This window comes from Zonotrichia albicollis, unplaced genomic scaffold (genome assembly GCF_047830755.1).
Source record: "Zonotrichia albicollis isolate bZonAlb1 unplaced genomic scaffold, bZonAlb1.hap1 Scaffold_109, whole genome shotgun sequence".
NCBI lineage: Eukaryota > Metazoa > Chordata > Aves > Passeriformes > Passerellidae > Zonotrichia > Zonotrichia albicollis.
Window position 1 is genome coordinate 1 of NW_027428344.1, and position 18,310 is coordinate 18,310.

At 34.8% G+C, this 18,310-nt stretch overlaps 1 pseudogene; it reads right to left on the minus strand.

Annotated features, from left to right (window-relative positions):
- Positions 1-26: 26 nt before the first annotated feature.
- Positions 27-18,310, minus strand: part of LOC141727344 (structural maintenance of chromosomes flexible hinge domain-containing protein 1-like) — a 28,354-nt pseudogene continuing 10,070 nt past the window's right edge.

Sequence of the window (18,310 nt, forward strand, 5' to 3'; positions counted from 1 at the left end):
TCCCATTTTAATTAAAACTTGCTAGCCTCAGGCACATTGCACTGAAAGAAGCAGGTTTGTAAAGTTGCATTTCGTTAGCTCTTTGGTAGTACATTCCCTGTAACTGTGAGCACTCTGCACTCCATGCTGGCAATGGATCAAACTGACAAATGACTGTAGCAAAATTGCTTCAATGGGAGCAATGATAAAAATGTGCAGTTGACAGAAAATATTACTGGAAAAAAACCCTCCTGTTTTGCTCCAAATTGTTTTATCTTTATAAACCTCTGTAGAATTAAAACATATACAAAAATATAACACACTGAAACTCTGAGGCAGTTCTAGTGACTGGTTCTATAACCTAAGATAAACACAGAAGTAAGATTTATTGTTGGAAGTGTCAAGAGGTAGTAATACTTTTTATTTTCCAACAAAACACACTTCAGAATATAGAATGTGACTGCAATAAGACTACACTGAACAAAAAGAAATGCAGTAGAAATACAAATTGTTTTATAGCTAAGCAAAACTGTTTCATTACCCTGTCTTTGCACCAAATGGCATACGTAAGATAAATTAAGAGCTGTCAACAAGATTTTATCATTCTCTTACCCTAATTCAAACCCTAATTTTGAACTGAAGCTTGTATAATAAGACTCCCCAGTAAGAGATTAGGTTTCTCATAGCTCAGGTCTCTTGGTAGCCCATACTACAGTTCACCAAGTATTCCACTCCTCAAAAGAGAAGAGAAACTTTTTGTACATTATATTTGCTCTTGGACTTTGTATGGGTGTAACCACATTTCTCTCATTTATACAATTAAGGGTTTGAGTTTTGCTAGGTGTGCTATGCCCAAATCATCACTTATGGGATTTATTCATTGTTCTGATGAAGAAGATGAGGATTACACTACTGATTCTTCAACTGAGTAGAGAAAAACACAAGAAGTAGTAGAAACAGTTAGAAGTACAAATTTCCATCAATGAATGAGTCAGGAGACATGAAAGGTCTGAAGGCAGACTTTTCAGTGATCCTAGGAACGACCCTGACAAAACAGAACAACATAAACACCAGGTCTCTCTCAAGTCCATACTTCCTGACATCATGATGCCCTATCTTATTAAATTTACAAAACACTGGTGTGTCACACATGCTGATAGGAGACAATTTGATAATCTAGATTAAATGAACAGCTTTTGTTCAATTCCAACCTCTTTATGCCCCAGCACACTATGCTGGACAATGGTCATGCACAGCAGCCGGCTCCCATGAACTAAGTGCCATTAAAATACCACGTGTAGCCTCATGACATATACACTAAACTGAGCTAAGATACTTCTTTTGGTTTCCTTGACATGTACCACTACAATAACCTCAGCACTCATAAAGCTATTTTTACAACTCCTAACAGATAAAGGATTTGGATTTTCTTATGGTGTATGGAAAGAAAGAAGATTTTAGGTTTCTACAAGTTAAATACATTTGACATGTGCAGAATTGGAGTTTTCAGAGAATTTAGTGTTTTAAACAAAACAAAATTTGAGTGATTTCATTTGCATTGGACAGAACACAATTCTTAATAATGCAATGTGAGAGCATCAGGTGAAATACCCACCAAATGGAAACCACAAACGAATAAATTAAAAAAACCCTTGATTTTTTAAAAATTCTGAAGCAAATTTATGTTAGATACTAAACAAGTCTGATCCCCACTTTTATGTATCTCATAAATTGCTACATTACCTACAGAAACATTATCCATTTTACCCATGTTCTTATGCAGGTTAAGTAGAACAGGTTGGAATTGTTAGGCCCTCCTTACTTGTGACAGAAGATGTAAACAAAATACAGCATTTAAGACAATACATGGTATTGAGGCAGTTGTCATTTCATGCAAAGTGGCTTTGAAATGCAACATGAATTGATGGAATATTGTCTAACTACGACATCCATTTATCAAATTCAAGTATGTATTTTAAATATATACATATATTATACAATTGAATACCTTATTATCCATTATGCACTTTAAAAATAATAAAGATACAATTAAATATAATGAAATACTCACAATGCAAAATAACTTTGAGTTCAACAAGAAGTTTCTTTGAACCTCCGTGGCTTGTACCTGGAAGTTTTTGCATTGCTTCTCCTTTTTTATTTAAAATTTCTATTCTTAATGCTCCTGAATTTAAAATGAAAGATGACAGACATTTAAAATATGTTGTAAATTAAAAGTGATCAGAGATTTCTGTATGCTTATCTTTTTAACAAGGGCGCACAATATATTTTTTAATTGGCATTTAATGCTTTCGTATTTGGAAGAAAAAAATATACCTATTGGTGTACCAGCAAATCTTGTTTCATTTGGTAATAACTCATCTCCTTCAGGCCATGTTACTGATAATTTATCAGGAAGTCTAATAGAAAAAAAAAAAGGGTGAACATTTTTGCAGTAAGTTAAAATAATAAAGAGCAATTTACCTTTAGTTAAATACACATGAAACTATTTTTGTGGTAGGGAAAAAAATCCAAATCCCAACCTATTTCTTCTTGGTTTTTTTTTTTTTTTGGTTTCTACTGAAACAGTTGACTGCTATTCCATTTGGGAATAAAACTGAACTTTCTTTGATTCCTGATTAAATACAAGAACTATAATTAGGGACTCCACAATTATGTAATTGTTACTTAGTGCTTACCTTGCCATTTCATCCTCTATGTATTTTTTCACAACTTTGTCAGACACTGTTCTGTCAAGTTTTGAGATTGGAATAATTTTCGTTTCAGCATACAATGCCTGTGGTTCCTGAAATAAAAATTCAGTGCAGTTATAAGTGGCCAGACTTTATAATACATCAGATGAGAAAGACCTCGCAATCAAGAGACTAAACAAGTCAACAAAGACATAATGCAATATGCTAACAAATACTACCTGGTGAAACTACAAGACACTGTTTTAAAATTTGCTGAAACCACAAGGGTTACAAATGGATGCACAATATACTATTGATGTTAACTGTGATACTTTATTCCATACACAAATCTTTATAAATCAGACTGTTCATAATAAATAATAATTTTAATATATTCACATTAAAGCTCAAGTTGAGTATTTCTAGACTGCTGATTGTAAAAAATTACATTAAAGGTATTTACTGTTATTTAAAGTAATTTAATCAGGTCAGATTAAAGATTTAATATCTTTATGCTTAAACATATCTTTATGTTTAAAGATTTAATATCCACACTAGCTGTGTGAATCCTTTCTGTATTTCTTCTTACCAAAGCAATTTGAACCTCTCCCCCAGTGGCAAATATATCCCCATCATGGTCCCCATACAAGTAAAATTTCTCAATGCTTCCATAGAATATTGGATGAGTCTTAGTAGTTTTCACCTATAAGCAGAAGACACCAATTAATTCATTACTCCTGCATCAAATGCACAGTATCTGCCTTTCATAGGGTTTAACTAACTTACCAGCTGTCCAGTTTTGTATATTTTTCCATCCCACTCTATTGCAGCATACATTGTCCAAGGGCTCTGCATTCTTTTGGATAATACATCAGTACGTACAGTTATTCCTTTGAAGACTGTGAATTTTATCTGTTTGTCATATTTTTCATGACAGTCTTTGAGCCACAGAGCAAATTCTCTGTTAATTTTCATTCGCTGCTCCTATAAAGAGATTACAAAATAAGTACATATTAACAATGTACTATAAAATCTGAATCTGACCACATCAGAAGCCTGAACAGTTGTAAGAGTACAGAGATACTGTACTCAAAAGAAAAGCCAAAAAGTCACACACACACAAAAAGAACAAACAGAAAAGAAGAAGAAATATAGGAACAGAAGCAAAGAAAAAAAAAGGATTCTTCAGTCTGACAACTTTTAAAAAGTTGAGGAAAAGTACACTTCAAGTCAAAAAAAAAGTGCTTCCCTGAGCTAGGAAGAGGGTCTTTCCACAAAAATGACATATAACAACTAAATAAAGTAATTGTTCAAGAAAATAAAAGGAAAAATACTGAGTCTTAAGTTTTCAGATTTAAAGATTCAGCTTTACTGCTCACTAAACCAGAGACATGAACAAATAACCAGTAAGCAAAGGTTTCTGTATTACATGCACTGAACTTCACCAAGAAGAAACACTTAACAGAATGCAGTAATTACCTGTCCATTGAAGATTCTCGTGAACAGAGTATTCTTATCCTTTAGTTTCAGCTCCAGATCCATGAAAGTGAGTTTGTTTGTGCTGACCTGGAACTTATCATTGGTAAACAATGCACCAGAAATTCTGTTGTAGCATTCAATTGGTGCCAATCCTCTCTTCTTTGGAGGAGCGCACCAGTCAAAACTTAAAAGGAGAAAGTCATTACAATCCTTTTTCATAAAGAGAGGTTTACATTATAGAAAGAGACTGTACAAACACATCACCACTTACTCTTCCACAGTTGTGTACGGTATTAATCTTCCATTCCAAAAACATTCAAAAATAGGCCTTTTTCCTCTGGCACCTTTTTCTACTAAAAAACAGTCATCGTCATCATCATCATTTAATCCTTGTTTAAAAAAGAAAAAAAAAGAAAGATAGTCTCCTGAATATATTTCCTTAAAAAATTAATGTAATATCAAAACCCACAGCAATTTTAATGAAGTACTATTGTTATTATATTCAGCACAGTAGCAATGCACATTATATCAAGCTCATTACATACAATATTACATTTTTTTCCTGTTTTAGAAATAGCAAGCAGAAAAACTAAGAAAAATTCGAAATGGAAGTTAAATATTACCAAATTCGAAATTTTAAAATTTTGAGTGTTACTTTTTCCTTCGTTTCAACTGATGTTCTTCTAGTATCATGAAATCTCATCCCAATTAACTCAAGATTTGTTTTGTAAAAAAAACAAAAAAAAAGTACAAGGAATTTTAAAACCCCTTGCATTTGAAAACTCACAACTGAGTAAAAGAAATTTTAAACTAAAGACTTCAGACTATATGTTGTCCTTTGCAGTATTTCGATACTATAATCTCTTGAAATCTCTTGAATCTGTATCTCTTGAAATCTCTTGAATCAACTGCTCATATTTTATTACTTTGTTGGAGCAAAGATGCAATCAAGCAAGTGCAAAGTTTCAACTGGAGTACATTCCATTAGAGTTTATAATTTGGGATCAGATGGTGGTACGCCAAAGATCAAGTTTACAGGAATGAGTTACCACAACAGAAAATTCACAACATCTGTTCATCCAAAAGAATGTGAACTTTTCTGTTCTGTCACAACCTAAATCAGGTAATATTTACACTTCAACCTAAAGTTGTTCTGGTTTTTATTTCATTAAAATATTTAGAGTAGTAGGACTGACAATTAGCAAAGCATTTCACTTACTTGATGGAAAACATGGATCATCAGGGTATGTTTCTTTATCATAAAGGAAGGGGTGGTATCGGATGATGCCTTCAACTATACCTTCTTCTTCAACATGTGCCTTGAACTCAAAACTATCTGCTGCAGTATTTATATACAATGTCTGCATGTCATCTTTGATCTCCCTCAGATTGACAATCTTTGGTACTTTTCCCTTTTCAAACATTGAAATCTGGAAAAAAGGAAAATAAGTTGATTTTCCTTAGAGGAAAAGACTTACAGTAATAACCACTTTGACAACTGACTGTTAGCAAAGGAGTTAGTTCCTACACAGCAATGCTAAACAGAATGACCTCAAAAAATTAAACTACATACACATCTTGAATGCTGTATTTTAAAAGGCATGATTACAGAGAAACAGGCACAATATAAATAAGTTGGCATCAAAGAGGACTTTTGACTAACATGTATAAAATCTCTTACCTCAATATCGATGTTGTTGAAAGGGCTTACTTCTTTTGTTGCAGCATTAGCTTCATTTCCTTTTGGTCCATGGATATAATAGTGATAGATATGACTGAAACACATTTCAGAGAAAAACCAAACCAGCAAGTGAAATTTAAAAATTGCACATTATAATTTAAAAAAATCTAAATAAGCTTTTATTTTTATTAAAATATAACTGGTTTGTTGCACTGTTATAAATCAACTCCTTGACAACATATATCTGGTAATAAAGGTTTACTAAAGGAAGTGACTCCTTTTCATTCTTCTCATCTCTGTCATGCACAATCACACTAGGACAAATTTTTGGGTAAAATAACTGGAAACAAATTTGAAAAAAAATGATTAAGTGAAAAAAAAAAACCAATTGTTACATGGCTACAGATCCTTTACATCAAAGGGTCAACTAAAAAAAAACTACTGTAAATTGTTCTGCAGTCTGGAAATCAGAATTAGAGTCACAAATCTTTCCACACTTTGTCTCTGCTATCAGTTTTGTATCAATCATCTAACAGTAACAGAAATATGTAACAAACAATCACTATCCTTACATTATTTACATAAATTTGAATATAGGTAGGAGTCATGGACGTGATCTGCATAATAGAAATAGTTTTTCAGTTGTAAACATTGCTTTCTAATTGGCATTTTTCCTCATTTAACAAATTTCAAAAAATATATGTGGTCAAATAGATAAAATAATTTCATAGAGAAATGCAATTTGAGAAAACTGAGGAACTCAACTCCATTTACTTCAACTTTTCAGCTAGCTAATTCTTCCAACTTCAAAGACTGAATCCTTAAAGCTCTGGGGGATGGTCGGGAGAAAAATGAGATTGTACTAGTCAAGGGGACTGAATGCATGACTAAAGACAAATGCACCTGCAAGTTTACAGCTGCTTGCCTTTGACCTCCACTGCACTAAATGTTCCCCAAAGAGAAATCTTGGTTCCCAGAAAAAGACTCCTCCTGATCTCATTGCTCAGGATTTTATAGTATGTCCAAATTGCTTAGTATTTTGTGTGCATTTCTTCCAGACTTCAAAAGGCAGTCTCCTGGCCTTAAGACATTGTTATTTTAGGGGTTCATCTCCACTTCAAAGCATCCAAAATAATGAGGGCTTGTGCTGCAGCGCATGAAAGTGGAATGAAACTGGTACCCTGTATGTGTGGCAAAAGGCATGGCAGAAGGAAATGGTGAAGTGTTCGGGGGGGGAAAGGGCCATTGCAGCTGAAACAGTGACACGGGACTGTGCAGCACTGGAAGGCTAAGTGAGCGGTTTTACTGTAACAGCTACAGGGCATATATCTGAATAATTGCACCTGGGTTCCATCTCAAACAGAGGCAGCTCTTTCACTTCAAGAGATGGTTGGAAAGAACTAACACACAGCAAAGTGTGAGTGTTCACTGGATGAGCACCTGGAAGCTAATGAGGGATCTAAATTACCCTCTGCAAGTAGATGTACCCTATATTTTCATGAGGTTAAAAATGGCTTCAGTAACAAGTTTTTATGTGCAACACTGAATGATATTTCACATAGTAAGATATTACCTAATTCTTATATTAATCCTCTTTTTAAGTACATCTATTATTATCAGATTATAGGTATCACAAAAATAAAATCATAGTTTGAAAACAAAGTTGTGTAGTTTGCCAGATTTCAAAACTGGTCTAGGCCTTTGTATTTCAGTTTACATTCACAGATGGATCCATCATCATAACAGGTAAGCCCAAACTATTCACTGGTATCTCCAGGCTCTGCAGGCCCACAGATGACATTACAGTACAGAGCAGATAGTGTCATATATCCTTCTCCCTCTTAAACTGGATGAAGAGCAGTACCTTCTTTTGTTGTTGTTTAAAAAGTCAACCAACCAAAAGATCCCCTAAAAGTGTAAATTAGGAGCAAGGCTGTGAGCAAGGTTAGGAGCACGGCTGTGAGCAAAGTAACTGATGAAGTTCTTAGTAACTAGATAAACAATTTCTTACATTAGTAATACACCATTAAATTAATAGGCTACTAAAAATTACAGTGGATATGTATGTAAAAATTACAGTGGATTATGTATTAATCATCAAGTCACATCTTTGGTTGGGGGTGCCCCATTCAGTTGTGTTCATTACTGTAAAATTGGTTAGATAGGGAGGCTAATTGAAGTATTAATGGCCTTAAAAAGAATAAGGCCAATGTCAAAGCACAAAAAAGAAGCATTTCATAATTACTTGACTTTGTTAGTAGCCCACTTTTAAATGAAATCTTTTAAATCACCAACTTACGCCAGCTGCCTTGTCCAAAGATGAAAGTAGTTTTTCAAGTACTGCATGTGATCTGGTTGTACACCTGTAATGACAACTGCTGTGAAACTCTCTTTATCCCTTTCTTATAATATTAGATTATGAAGAAATCTTTCATCATCACTTGTGATGTGAGTAGAATCAGATGGCTACAAAAAAAGTAAAATAATAAGAGCAGGGATGTAAACTGAATTTCCAAATGCCCATCAACTTGAAAGGGATTAAAAAACATAAGAGAAAAGTAATACAGAACACATGATGCTAAGTATCACAAAGGATTAAAGCTTAAAATAAAGGTTTCCAAATTAAAGTCAACAAGCTGAGAATGTGACATCACTAATCCAGTTCATTTTCAACTCACTTTCATCACAGCACCTAAAGTGTGCCGTCTAAAAATGCATTTAATCACACTGAATGTAGTAGCACTGTGTAATATCCATGTTCTCATCCATCGATTGGAAGCATTAAGTGGGCAAGACATTAAGGCCTCTTTAAGAAAACAAAGCCAAAAAAAGTTATTGGCTTTTAAAGGGATAGGCTACTTTCTACAGCAGAAACTCAAGAAGAAGAAACAGTTTTGTTGTAAAAGAAAAAAAGGTGAATCCTCAATTCCAGATGAAATGTCAAGTAGCCTAACAGAAAGAGAGATTCCTCATTCCAGAAACTACTGACTGTCTTTTCCTGAATGGATGCACTTTGCTCTTTTGACAGTTTTCTAAAGTGCAGGAAGACACAGTGGTTGATGTCATGCTTCACACTGGACCAGTGAGTAATCACTTACATTTGGTACATCCAGAAAAAAACCTCTATTTTTAAAACAAAGATTAAGATCTTTCTAGTGAATGCAAACAATTGCTACAACTGGGAAGATATGTTGTAGTCAATGCAGCTACATGCCTTATTTTGCAGGAAAGCAGACAAACCCCACATCACTAAGGCATGAAAGGAGACATGTCCTACCCAATCAGTTAGGTGAAATAGTTAAGGGTGTTCTATCAAGACTTACTTTCCCCAGGGAATCAAAGAGCTCTCCTTAGCTAAAAGGATAATTAAACAATTTTTGAGACTTTTCGTCAAAGAAGACTACATCTCTTTTTCCTGCCCACAGCATAGCCTGGTCTATTCTATGCTAGTGATGGGATTGGCAATAATAAAGAAAAGCCAGAGCTGCTTGGTCCTCATCCCCATGTGATCTGACAAACCTAGAAGCTGCACACTTATGCTGAACAAGTGCCACTTTGTACATCATGGAAGAAATTTACCAAATTTCTTGACCAAAAGAGCCTCCAAAATATCACTGCCAAATTATCTGGCTGCCTTCCCACTACAGATTACAAACTACCATGGCACCTTCCCCTACATTCCTAGCATCTATCTCAGCTAGAAAATAACTATTTACTTCTTTGCAATATTCAACGGTCCAGAGAAATGACTGCAGTGAAGAGAGGTGACTATTACCCATCAAGGAAAGATGACCAGCAGGGATACCATTAATATCACTTCTCTTCAGTGTTATGGCCTTGTTCTAAAGTTTTTTGTTTCACATTAATTACACCTTAATTTCTTTGCAAAAATAACTTCCTTCACCAACTGAATGGCTCAAAGGCTCAATTATTCTTCTCACACTAGTAATCCATTTACAATTTCTACTTCTGCCACAGTATTCTCTTGCTGATGTATGTGCAGTGCAGACCATTTTTCAAGTCTTTAGCGAGATGCATTCACACATTTTATTTCACACCAATATAATGAACTGGCCTAGGTATTTCAATGATTTGCAAAAAAATTCCTAAACCTGGGTTTTAGGAATCTTTTAGGGAAACCTCTATTATCTTCATACCTCACCTCTATTACTTTTCACATCATCTCCTCCCTGTTGGATAGTTACAAGTTATCTTTTTAACTCTAAATAGAATTTTACTTGCATTTTAACACTGTCAATTTAACTTTGATTTTATATTATTACCACAACATTTCAAACAGTTGATTGCACCAGCTTCTTGAACTCTTTAGTAGTACCTATGCATCTCATTCAGCTACTTTCTTCCAACTTATGCGTGCCTTAGTTTGTCTTCTACTTTGTATCATCCAACCTTGCTCTTTAGTATCAAGCAGGGAGGGAAAGCATTTGTACCCTTTACAATAAAGCAGATTTTGTAAGCTTTTATTTTCAGTTTCTATTTTTTGAGTCTGATATTGTAGAGAGAATAAAACCAAAACTGGCAATTCATTTTTTGTTGCAACTCACTGACCCAGAACTGGCACGACAATAACCTTATTTACCTACTGTTCCTTTCTCATCCATATGAAACACCAAGAACACTGACATAACCCACATGATATGGGCTCAAGGTCTGACTACCCTGTCATACACACCACTCATTTTTCCTCCCATCTGCACCCTCAGCTACATCTTGGCCTCTCCCTCCTTGCCCAAAAATGTCCAAAAATCAGTTATTTTCAATCTTCCTCCTTATCTTACAGCTTTTTTACTTAGGCTCTTTTTCTTCATGAAAAGCATCAGGACTGTTGAGTTTAGCTTTCAGCTAAACAGTTCATTTATTTTACAACATGTATGAATATTTATAAAATCAATTGGTTTTGTTGGTCTGCCTGGACTTCTGTCCAGTATACAGGTCAGTCATACGTATTTCTAAACAAGTACAATTTGGTTCCCTAATTTATTCCTTACTGCTTCAGAGAAAATTCATTTTAGTTTCATACGCAACAAAAAAAAATGTTGTGCTTAGAAAAGCATTTTAAAGTATTTTTCTTAACCTGACATGCAAAACTGTAAAGCATTTCTGTCATTTAACCTTAACTGAAAAGAGGAAAAAGCATCACATAAAAAAAGGCATAAATTGTCTTTAGTGTCTTCAAGTTCTTGGTTACTTCCTTTTACACTACAGGGTGCAAATGATTCACTAAGGTGAAGATATCTCCAGATAAGTATTACAGGAATATTACACAGTTAAATCACATTAACCTGGGAAAGGCTTTCATTTATAAATGTGAGAATCTTAAGGCTATTTACCTTTCTGTTTCGAATGAATCCAGTATATATTGCTTCTTTGTTTTTCTCCTTCTTTTCAAAATCCTCTTTAGAAAGGACAAGCTCATGAACATCCTGAGATGCTGCAGGTTTGCTTATCATCTGATTTTATTAAAGAAACAGCATTTAAAAATCAAAATAAGACTTAAAATTAGCATCATAGAATACTTAAATGCTGTGATTAAAAGTTAGGAAGTAACAATCTGATTGTGTGCGAATGTTCTAAAATAAAATTAAAGTCAGACATTGACTTACTCTGGCAGACTGTCCCACGAAGAACACTGCTTGCTTGCCTCCAACTCCAAAATATGAGATATCACTATTTAAACTACGAGGCACTGGCAGAGGGCGTACATATCCTGAGTGATCACTGAGAATAAGAGTGTCTTTAATAAATTTTTTCAAGACAAAAGTAATTAAAAACCCAAAGATACTTTTGATCTAAAGCTTCTACCAAATTCTTCCTCCTAGTATTTTGTTAAAAAATCCTTCGCTTTATACCTTTTAAAACTGCAAGCTTAAAACATATGTGCCTGAAATTCTTGATGTACTCTTTTTAAAAGGATAATGACAGAGTAAGTATTTTCCCAAGTCATCTTATAAAACATTTCTGCCCCTTCTCGCAAACCAAATCTTACTACCTAAAAATGGCTTAAAAAGCAAGCCTGATCTTTCTGACAGCATCCTTTCATAAAAATACTTTTAAGTCAAAGTGGAAAATAGTGCTAACCAACTATTAAACGCAGACTTGGAGAGATAACATATGCTGTCAGTAGTGAAATTCCATGTCTTCTAAGTCACTTTGAGCAGCCTTATCTAGTTTAGGAAAATATTTATTTTTATAACACAGCAGTCCCAAATGAAAATAAGGTGTAGATGGCATCCTACTATAATTTAGACCTCTGTTTCCATAAGTGGTAATCCACAGTTTAAATCTGCATTTTAGGAATACTACATATTTCTGTTACTAAACTTGCCTACAGCAATTTCAAAAAGCAGTGAATTTCTTTACAAGTGACCCAGAATGACTTTTTATGCTCTTATCTCCAGAAGCTTAAAAGACATTGACTTTCTATTTGGAGATGTTTTCAATTCCCCCAGCTATATTATCACTTCCCACAGCCGTATTACTTTTTACACTACCTGTTCATATGACAAATTAGTTATGACTGAGACTGTAATTATCATTTTCACATTTGCGATACTAGACTTAAGGTATTTAAAATATGACCAAAGCTCAAAAACTGTACATAACTGATTTTGTGCAATTTTATACACTAGGATTAAGCCTGGCTGTGCAGGTAGAACATCTCTTGAGAACAGACTCAAAACTGTAAAGTTAATTCATATAAAAAGCAAAACCCACCATAGAACCTCCACTTTCTTTTTTAAATGCAAAACATTTATTTTGTGTAGCCTGCATAAAAAAATAGACATCTCCAGATATAATTTATAATGCATTATACAGAATTAAAATTTAAATTAAAAAAAGAAAATTTGAACTAAAACCATCTGTTATTGCAGTAGCTTAACAGATATTGAATGTATCATTTAATGCACTACTGAAAGGTTTTCAGGTAAGAGATGAACATGGAACAAAAATCCCCTGCAGGACAGAGCATGCCCCGAACTGTATGCAGGCAAGCAAAAGACAGTTTAGAAAAGGTCCCAAGAACAAAAAAGTATTCAGTGTGTCACAATAACAGAAGACCAGTTTTGTGTCATAAAGCTTCTCTATTGCCTACTCAGAAAAGGTATGGGTCTATTTATGTAATCATAAAATGACAGGGTTTAGCTGAGTGTTGGTATACAGCTATGCCTTAAGAACATATTTTACGGACCTCTGCAGAGCTTGCTAATTGTTGTAGAAATATATAGAACTTGCTAACCTTTCAAAGTCACCTTGTCTTGTAAACTTTGACAATCTATACACAGCCCAGTTGTTAAGCTGTTTAGAAGTCATTCCACTTCCATTATCAACTACAGCAACAGCTGGTTTTCCTTGGGAATCATCAAAGAGCTGTTGGGGTAAAAACAAACAGCACAAATCAACAAGGAGCAACAGGGGGGGGAAAAAAAGGATAATGCAAACTATGTCTGAAAACACTGAAGTATTTTTATCTTACCAATTTTATCTGTATACTCCGAATGCCAGTATTTTGACACGTAGCTGATAGAGAATTGTCAATCAATTCAGCAAGGGCAAATGCTAAAAAAATTGACAAAAAAACCCTATTAGTGCTCAGGAAACAGACACCCACTTATAGTAGTTTCTTTCAACAATTAGGAAAACACATTACCTAAACACAGACAAGACCTAAGCCCAGTAAGAACAATCAAAATCACATAACATCTTGTTTAAAAAAATGAAACAGCTTTTTTACATGTACTTTATAATTTGTTTTATCACTAAGTCTCTCATATATCTTAATGGCAATATCACAATTATTAGAAAGAACAATGATAAACTAACCATCTCCTTAACAAAAGACAGATTTGTCCCTTTCATGATTAGAAATTAATTTTTATGATTCATATGTGAGTCAAAAGTACCTAAAAATAGACTTTGACTTGTTAAAATATTGAAGGAAGAATGAATTAACTCAAGAAAACTAAATTGAAATTTTGTGAAACATTTAAAACTACAGTGTTATTTTTTTATAGAAAACAAAGAAAATTGTAGAAATGGTTGAAGGATTTCAGTGAATGGTAAATACAACCAAATTTCTGTCAGATCCATGTTGCAATACACTGCAGAAATAGGCAAACTGTTTGCACAAATTTGTTGTTTCTAACCATTAATGTTTGGAGCACTTACCTAATTAAAGTAAAACTACCTAAGTTTACTGGAAAATTGCATTTAATCTGAAAAAAATACATGACTAGCTTTAGTGAACAGACATTTCCAGTCAGTCTCTTTAAAAAGGAAACCTTATTTCCTACAATTTGCAGAGTTCTTCAGAATGCTACAGTGCAATTTACACTGGCCACACACTTCAGACATGTAAAAGAAAACTCTTGAGTATCAGTGTAACACAGCAACACTGAAGCACATGGCATTTTCCCTCAAGGGGTTATCGAAGTACAAAAACAGTTCTGCACTTTTTTGCAACTTTCTGCATTGCAGAGTAGTTGAGCATCAGTTATGTGATCCATATTTACTATTCCATAGCAAAGAACAATGGTCCTTCATCAGCATTCAGAAGTGGTTAGGCATTGGTTTAGTACTTCTGTCTTCCCCATGTCAGCTGCCCCTGGACCTCCTCACCTCACATTTCATTTATTTAGGATGCAACTTTTTTTGTCATCCTTTTCTAATGTATCTGTAAAACCCTTATCATCCCTCTTCCCATCCCTTGCCAAATTTGCTCCGGCTGTTCCTGATCTCATCTCTATATTGCCAGGCAATATCCCTGTATTATCCTCTAGCTTGCTTGCTAGCTACTATTGCTACATTATTCTCTAGCTTGCTATTATTCTATAGCTTGCTTCCACCAGCTGTGCAATTCTCTCTTGTGTTTCAGTTTGACCAGGAGGTCTTTATTCTGCCATGCTATTCTCCTGCCTTCTACACCCGATTTCTTCCACATAGAAATCAATAGTTCTTGTGCTCTGAAAAGTCATTTAAGCAATTGCAAGCACTCTTCTACTCCTTTATCACCAAGGGTGTTCCCCGGTGTCCCATGAACCACACCCTTTAACAACTGAAAGGTCTTTTCCTAAGGTTTAGTGTCCTTACAATACTTTACACTTGCCTATTTAATCAAATTCCACCAGGGTATGGTTGCTACAGACCAGACCCAGCTTGGCCTTTCCAGTCAGTTTCTGTGTGTTGGAAAGCCACAGGTCCACTACTGGCTGCTAGCAGGAATAAAGTGCACATCACAGATCTCCACAGAATGCTTGTTCTCAGTGGCCTTACACAGCAATTCCTGTGCACAGGGATGGATGTACCACTGACTCAACACTACCACCAAACCCAAACCAAAATAGTGCCTTTGCTGGGGCACAGAACAAATTATGTGCACAGAGAGGAAAGGGGAAAGACTGGTCCTTAAAAATAACAGCTGCTATTTATAAACATTTTTTATATTGTTTTAAAGCAACAGGAATGGTATAATGCTTGATTCTTGATATTTTTTTGAATTTTTTTCTGTGCAATTTTGAACCTGCTGTACCTGTGAACTACATAGTACTTGGAAGGTAATCACAGCCACAGACAGAATTTTCAAAGAAGCCATGAACAGAAAGTAATCTGTTCAGTAAAACAATACAAAATGGTGGTTACATATTTCATGCACTACTTCGAAAAAAAACTGATTAAAGCAGCATCTTTTTAAAGAAATACTTGCTCTTGTTGGTCAGTTAAGCCCTGTAGCACCTGTAGATGGGAGGGCACAAAATATTCTATAGTAGCTCACACATAAACTGTTCATTAAATTCAAACACAAAGTCCACAGTTTAGTACAGGAGACAAAAACTTGGTAACACAAATGCTAACCTGTCTGAATGACATGCACAAGATTATTCAGGCTAAAGTTATTTTACTTCTAAAATACTCAAACTTCTTGAACATGTATTTGAGAAGGTATCACTATAAATCTGGATTCTTAGGTAGCTACTTTTAGTAATTTTAAAAAGAAAATCTTTTAGGAAGAACACAGTAAACTTTTCTTTTACAGTTAAGACTATTTTTTTTAGCAGCTATAATTTTAAGTTGAATTGCTCATAACCACATTATATTCATATAAACATCATTTACACAAGATTATTTTTGCAGGTACTTACGCAAAGGATTTTGGCCCTCGCTGGCATAGTACTCGTACATGCCACTTTTGACAAGTGTGTCGTAGTGGGGCAGAAAGTCAATTCGCTCCTTGGTTGCCAAAAGCAACATTTGATCAACTGACTGCAGCAGATATAAAGTAACTCCATCGTCAACAAGCTCGCCTGCAGGGAAGATGCAATGTAAAGTACATTGAAGAGCAATGCATCAGGCAACCTCTGCTCTCAAAACAAATACGAGCGTTGCCACAGGTAATCTGTGTATTGTCCTAAGCGCTGCCTGTTCAGCATTTAATAACAACATTTAAATTAATATCTTTTCACATTTCCAAGCTTTAGAATGCAAGTTTTCTCAAGTGACAGCTATATAATTATATATATATATATATATATATATAATTTTTTCCTATCATTTACAGACTTTGTGACAGAAGATACTTAGTATAACTGTTATCATACAAACTCATCAAAAACATGTTTGTGAAACTGATTTTGAAGCAATTTTTGGCAAATGATTACAGGATTTGTACTTTCAGTTAATTACTGTACATCACAGAGCACAAACAGTTATCATGTGACCTTTTTGATCAATATAAGAAATAACTGTAATTATTTTGTCGTCTAAGATACTTACTGAAGTTACCTTCTGTGATTTCCTTCCTATTTGTTGTGGTGATAACAAAGGTTTCATCAGAAGGTATGCCAAATGCCTATAAAAATTGAAGGTCATTTAGTTATGATAACTAAGTAGTCCAAAAACTATTCAGATACATTAAAACAAAAAAAGGCAAAGTCTATTTACTTTGTCACAAGCTACTGATGTGTAATCACAATCTCTTAGAACACAGTGGAATTCAGGATCGTTTGTTTTCTCAATTTAACCAAATCTGTTCAAACTAGGGTATGGTCTTTTGGCTGTATAAAATAAAAATATGCTCTAGCGAGCAACAGGAATTTTAGGGAGGAAGAACTGTCTTATAGATAACCCACTTGAGGGCAGAGGAACAAGACTGTGAAATTACCACAATAGTTATGATCTAGAGGGTGTCCCATATTTGACTGCACTCCTGAGACACCAAACCAACCTAATATTTCTTAACATTGGATATTGAAGTCTTTGTTCTTCAATTATATCATACATCTAAAAAAAAAAATATTTCTTTCAGAAAAAATTCTTTACTGTTAAAACTGAAGTTTATTTTTCTGAACTTAAACAATCTTTGCCACTTTGATGTCTTTTTTGGAATGTGTTTACTGTAGCTTTAGACTTTTTATCTTTTTATCCTGCTTTCTACATGCATTTAAATCTTCTGCTTTTACTTTCATTTTTGCACCCTGATGTCCAACACTAATCTCTTTCCCAAAATAATAAAATAAATATCTGTACCTTCTCCTGCCTTTCCAGTCTTTGAAACTCAAGTAAAATCAACCCTGGTCTCATCAAACTCCATCAACCCAGTCAGTCTTGCAGTGACAATTCAGACAGGTACTTGATGCACTTCCAGCCAGATTCTGCCCAGAAGGAAGCTCCAGCATTCTCTGCAGCAGCTTGCCCTCATCATTTCCCACATCTCTCTTTCAATCCCTATTACTCAGACTCATGAAAATACTTTTAAACCCTACTTATGGTTTCATTAAGAGCCTACTTTCCATATTTCTCCCTGTGACCACATTAAAGTTAGTTATTATCCATCAGCAAAATAAGAAAAAAATGTTGAACTTCTCACAGTGCTTGGCACAAGTGAAACTAATGCAGATGACAGAGACTGATATTCAGACTTAAGAACCTGGAGTAATACTTTTTAACTCTTCCGAATTCAGATCACTTCAATTTTACCTCTCACATTACACAAACTTCCACACAGCAAATCTGTAGAGGAAAAACTATAAAACTGCTCAGAGCAAGAAAACTAAGCATTAAAATATATGGATTTTAGAAAGCTAACATTCTACAGTGCCATTTGAGGTCAGTGGTTAATACAGAGTAACTGCTGAGTTTTACATTTGAAAGCACAGGCAAGCATCTTTCCCTCCAGCTATAACTACAGCTTCCTTGTTTTCTCACTCTCCCAAAGGCTCTTCTGCTCTCACACCCTTATGAAGAGTGCAGTATTTACTTTAAGGCAGCAAGAAGTTAGGATCAGCTAGTGCAGGTACAAGGCAGCAGCCTGCTGTGGAAGCAGGGGCAGCGTCACCCTTCTGGTCCTCCCCCCCATTCCACAGGAGAGCCTCAGTCAAACCAACCCAAACAGCCTGGCAGGCTATGCTTTAATTTCCTGGGTGAACCCAGCATTTCAGTGTCCACTGGCAGCAGGTCCTTTCCA